Source organism: Nannospalax galili, unplaced genomic scaffold, assembly GCF_000622305.1.
Source record: "Nannospalax galili isolate Female #2095 unplaced genomic scaffold, S.galili_v1.0 scaffold630, whole genome shotgun sequence".
Classification (NCBI taxonomy): Eukaryota; Metazoa; Chordata; class Mammalia; order Rodentia; family Spalacidae; genus Nannospalax; species Nannospalax galili.
Window position 1 is genome coordinate 164,836 of NW_008328084.1, and position 6,281 is coordinate 171,116.

Consider the following 6,281-nt stretch of genomic DNA (forward strand, 5'->3'; position numbering starts at 1 on the left):
CAGCTGCAACTGATGCCCATGGCCTGGTGGGACATTTTTTCTCTCCAGGATTAAGTACTCCTTGGCTGACAGCCATAGAAGAGAGCTATACTGGGAGAATAAATACTCTGTGGAGCTTGAAGATGAGCTTCTTCAGTTCATCCCACTACCATATGATTTCACTCCCATAAAGTAATGTAACTTTTAGTTCAACGTGGATCTCTTTCCATACATTGTAACCCACTGTGATAGTTTCAATTATTAACTTGACACCTTCTAGAATCTCCTGGGAAGACAGTTGCAATGAAGAATTGTCTAGATCAGTTTGTGCTGTAGGCATGTGTGTGGGGGATTTGACTTTATTACATCAATTGATGTGGGAAGACACACCCCACATTGGGCAGGCAGCACCATTCCCTGGGTTCAGGCCCTGGACTGTATAAGTGGAGAAGACAAGCTCAGTGGTCAGCATGCATACTTTCCTCATGACTGTGGGTGTAACTAGCTGCTACAAGTTCCCCCACCTTGATTTCCTCTCAGTGATGGACTGCGACTTGGAATTGTAATCTGAATAAAACATTTCTTCCTTACTGTTGTTCTTGTCAGGGTATCTTGTAACGGCAATAGGAAAGAAAACTAGCACAGAAACTGGTACCAAGAACTTGACCATGTGGTTCTTAAACCACTTGCATTGTTTTGTGGCTGGAATGTGGAAGAATTCGGAATTAGGGGCTCAAAAGCCATTGAATGCCATGGGCAGAGCTTAATGGGTCGTTCTAGTGGGAGTGGGTAAGATAAGAACAATGAGAGAAATGCAGTCTGGCCCATGATATTTCAGTGTGGAACAAGGGCTTCACTGGGACTGGGATAGAGGCCATTTGTGTGAGGTTTTAGCCAAGAACCTGGCTTTATTCTGTCCTGAGAGTCTGAGTGAAGTTGAGAGATGATGGATTGCTTTATTTGTCAGAGGAAACTTCAGGACAGGCACACATTCAGGCTGTGATAGAGTTCAGGCTGTGAAAGTGGCTGTGGTAATTAAAGAGATTGGCACCACTGATACGATGCTGGAAATGGAACTGCAGGATATAGTCCTTTCCCTGCTGGACTTTAGTTTTCTTTTGATCTGATCCTTTTGATACCCTGATTTTGCACTTCCGGAAAAAGAATATTTACTTTATGCCATTGTATCTTGGAAGTATATAATTTATTTTATAGGCATTCACAGTTAAAAGACTTTGGACTTTTAAAGTGCTCAAATTTTTTTAAGTTAAATTGTATTTTACAGTATGAGACAAACATGACTCTTTGGGGACATGGGTTATGGATTCAAGTTATATGTTTATTGACAGGGACTGGAGGTGTAATGGTTAGATCTAATTGTCAACTTGACACAGTCTAGAAGAGAGTCTCAGTGAGGGATTGTCTAGATCAGGTTGGTCTGTGGGCAAGTCTATGGGGAGATTGTCTTGAATTTATTAATTAATAAAAAATGCTGATTAGCACCATTGTTCCCTGGGTTTTGGTCTTAGACTGTAAAAAGTGGAGCTGGTGAGCTGAGCACTAAGCATACAGGCATTCATCCTCTCTTGGCTCTTACTGTGCATGGGATTACCTGTTATCTGATTTAATCACTTCATTTTTATTTTTAAATATTTATTTGTGTGTATGTTGTGTAACCCTATTCCTTAGGATATTTAAACACATGTCTACTCACCCAGATAGGGAACTTATGACAGACCAAAGTAAGGATACCACCAAAGTCTAACTTGCTGAACCAATAAGTTTCATTGGGGTTACCTACAGAAATATGGGTAAGGGGGTTACTTACAGGGGCAGAAATGCCTCAAAAACAGCTGCATCACCAAAAGCCTACCCCAGGAAGCATGGGTGACAGCTCATAAACTCAGGAAACCTGGAGCACACTGTGTGTCCCTCAGCAGACTATGAACACTTGGGGAGGAGTCAAGTGTATCCATTCAGTTTTAGAAGATCCTGAAGCCATTGAGTTGCTTATTTCTTAAGCTTAATGAGCTTCCCTGCAAGACGCAATGTTCCACATCCCCTTAGAACACCCTGTGTCTTAAGGATCTTCCCTTCAAGATGATAGGTTGTCAATCAGAGGAAAGTGGTTAAAAACATTGTGTGTGTGTGTGTGTGTGTCTGTGTGTGTCCACATGTGGAAGTCAGAGGACAACTTTACAAAGTTGATTCTCTCCTTAAACATTTTAAAATATTTTATTTCATTTTTATGTGTATGTATGTGTGCTTGTATGAGTTCATGTGTACCATATACATGCAGAAGAGGACAGAAGAGGATATCAAATTCCCTGGAACTAGAGTTACAGAGAGTTGTGAGCTGCCATGTTAGTGCTCAGAACTGAATCACAATCCTCTGCAAGAGTAGTAAGTGCTCTTAACTGCTGAACCATCTCTCTAGCCCCAATTCAGTTTAGGTAAGAACCAGTTCTAATAGCAATTTTTCCTTTTTTACTAGTTCCTAGAACTATAATTCTCTCTTCTGCTTAGCAATTTGAATCGTTCCTTCACTGATGGAGGTGTTATTCATCTTTGGATCCTACCACAGGAACACAATTTCTGCAAACTCTACCAAACCTGTTTTGCCATGCTACGGCTAGAAGGAGCTCTTGTTGGCCATCTGTAGCAGGTCCAGATCGTTCAAGATCCTCACCTTGAGCATGGGAAGCAGAAGCACCTAGCCCACCACACACAGCTAGTGGGCATTAAAGACAAGCAGGTAGTCTCATACATGGAGGGCAGCAGCACCCAGTGCTGCAGTGCATAGGTGCTCAGCGCAGGAAGTCCTTGCTGTCAACGGCTCCAGAGTTGGCTATCTCAGCCACCCTGTCCAAACCCCTCCAGGAGCAGCAGCTGAGCAACCAAGGATAGTTGTGGCCCTCCAGGCCCACCTTGCCACTGCCTCCCAACCCACCTGGCAGTTGGTGCCCACCTCAGGCCTCCTAGCAGGCTTTCAAGCTGTGGGCAGGCTCCTGCCAGCATCACCTTCAACAGCTATTGAGTATTAGCATTGTATACATGACCAATTGTGTTGGTTTTTCATCACCATGACAAAGTACTGACAAAGGATGCTTGAAGGGGGCAAAGCTTATTTCGGCTTATAAATTCAGAGGTTTCAGACCATGGCCACTTAGCAGCATGGCCTTTAGGCCTGTGGCAAAGAAGACACATGAGAAGGATGTGGGTGAAAAAAGCTGCTTACCTCATGGTACCCAAGAAGCAGAGAGGCATGCCTGAACTAATGGGCTTTCTCCTATTTTTGTTAGTCCTGGGCCCTGTACCCACATTCCAAGTGGATCTCTCTCCTCAATTCCTGTCACACATGACCATAATTTCTGGAAATGCCCTTGTAGATACACTTTATGTTAACTAATCCATCAAGTATCTTTCAATTCAGTTTTTCAATCAAGATTAACCGTTACGTCCAACATTTCTTTCAGAATGATGAAAGATATGAATAACATTCTTCTTGAATCTTTTGGATTTATTGAAGCATAAGACAGATTTTCATAGAGTGAATGTAGAAGTAAATCAAAACAATTGGTTTCATTTGGCTTATCCTCTCAGAAAATTCTTAGCTATGTAACTAAAAGTTAGTTGGTTGCTTCTGACTAGGTGAGGATCTTTTTAATTTTTTTTATTCTTTGAGTATTTAACATATGCATACAATGCATTTTGATCATATCCACCCTCTACCTCCTCACCCCCTCCCAACTTTTCCTCTTTCTTGCCTTTATTTTTGTCCTTGTCTAGTGTTCAGGGATAAGGTCTATTTTATTATTGTTTGAGAATTTCATACACATACATAAAGTGTTCTTATTAATTCACCCCCAGTTTTCTCCCCCTCAATTCCTCCCCATTCTGAATCACTTTCCCTGCCTAACTTCATTTGTTCTTTTTTAAAAAACTCACTCAATCCACTTAGTTCTGGCATTAGGTGTATGGGTGCAGGGCCTCTACTGGGTCATGGGTACCCACCCTCTCTCCAAGCAGCCAATGAATTGTCAGTAGAGGGCAAGACTTCACGAACCACCTCCCCCATCCATGCTATGATTTGTCTGGTTTGATCTTGTGCAGGTCTTGTGCATGCCATCACAGCCGCTGTGAGTTTATGTGTGCATGTGCCCTGTGATACTGGGAAAACACTTGCTCAGTAGGCATCAACCACCTTGGGCTCTTACATCCAGCCCCTCTTCCATGATGATTCCTGAGCCTTGGGGGGAAGAGATGTGATGTAGATGTCCATCTAGGACTAAGTACTCTGTGGTCTCTGTGCATTGACCTCTGTATTAACTGCCATCTACTGTAAAATGAAGCTTCTCGGATGAGGGCTGAGAGATGCACTAATCTATTAAAATAAAGATAAGTACTTACGGGGCAGTTTAATGTGTAGCAGAATTGTACCAGTACGTCCTTCCCTAGGGCTTGTGACCTAGTCACCCATGGGTTCTTGGCCCAATTAACAATGCCAGCTATGAATTCCATCTTGAGGAGCAGAAGTCCAATCAGAAAGTTGTTGGTGCCAGATGTGGTGATGCACACCTGTAATCCCAGCACTCAGGAGGCAGGAGGATCACTAAGAGATCAAAGCCAGCCTGGTTTACATAGTGAATTCCAGGCCAGCTAGACCCTGTCTTTAAAAAGAAAAATAAAAAACAAAACAAAAAGAAATTGGTCAGTTTCTCACATAAAATTCATGCCACTATTGCACCAGTGGACATATCTTGCCAGGCCAGTCATTACTGTGGCTCACAAAGTTCTCAGTTGGGTAAAACTCTTGATTACTACCCCATAGTATGCATAATTAAACCTAGCCAGTAGGGATGAAGCTTCCAAGTCAGTACCAGCTGGACTTCATGTTCTATGACTCCAGTATGTGGTGCCTTTGGCCATAGGGTCTTACCCTTACCACTAAGTTCTGGAGGGTAACTAAGAGTAATGGCAATAGCCTGGAATGTTTTGTCATCTATGAGATGCCAGTGACCAACAACACAAAAAGAGGTGACCCATACTTGGCACTAGGCTTTTTGATAACCCGTGGTGTCTGGGAGAGCATTTTTCTCCATTATTGGGTAACTATGCTTAAACTCTTTATGTACGTTTATGTATGTTTTAAAATGCTAGCGTAGCAGGTTTCCATAGGGCTTTTTTAAGGTCTTTAATGCTATCCCTCCCCATACTCACTCTTCTATTCTGCCCTCTCATCCCCTACCCCACTTAACCCTCCTGTTACATTATTCTTCATGTCCCCTTTATACCACCTGAATTATATCCTCCCTCCCTTAAAAGCCCCCCACTGATGGCCGCTTAGTAGTTTCCTGACTTAGTTGTTAAATCCTAAGGCAACTGACACTCATTTGGAATGGTCAGATGTGAGCCTTCAGGGATCCTGCCCACATTTGAAAGCAGTTTAATTAGGCAAGGAGTGGTGGTGCATGCCTTTAATCTCAGCACTTAGGAGACAGAAGCAGACAGATCTCTGGCATTCAAGACCAGCCTGGTCTATGTAGTGAGTTCCAAGCCAGCCAGGGCTATATTGTAAGATCATGTCCCCAAAACAAAACAAAACAACAAAAAAAGATTTCATTATACAATGCTAATCTATGAGTGTTTTAGAAAAGTATCTGAAAGATGTGTAAGCACAGCCAAAAAGTGAAGATGGGTAATCAGCGTGTGTAAGGTGGAAGGGTCAAACACAACTAGAAAATTCTTGAGAGTTCTACAGGCTTGAGGGAGGTATAGTTGCTGTCCAACAAGGAAACTGAGAAAAATCTTTCATCAGCTTATGCCTATAAATGTTAAAACAATGAATAAAGAATTTGAATACACTGTGTACGCAGAATAAAGACATTCTCAGAAGCTGTAAGATTATTGAAGAAAAATTCTAAGGGTAGAGGCGGACTATTCTGTACAAATTGTTGACCAGGGTGGGGGACTCTAAGGTCTCCCACAGAATACAGGCTGTTGCCACTGATGTTGGTTGAATACCAGAACTAGATGATAAGATGCTGTTGCTGAAGACACTACATGTAATCGTAGGGTATGAAGAAATCGAGAACTGAGAGCACCTCTCCATCCCTGCTCACTAGCATTCACAGTGACGGAAGATGCCATTCACTTTGCTAGGGGAGCATCGTCACTAAGGTCCTGCTCAGCTATGAACACAGAAAGGCAATGCATACCCACTTGTAAGGAAGTTGCATTCAAAACGGCACCTGACCACCTCAGTGGGGAGAGGAGCTAAGCAATTGGACCAGGGACAAAAA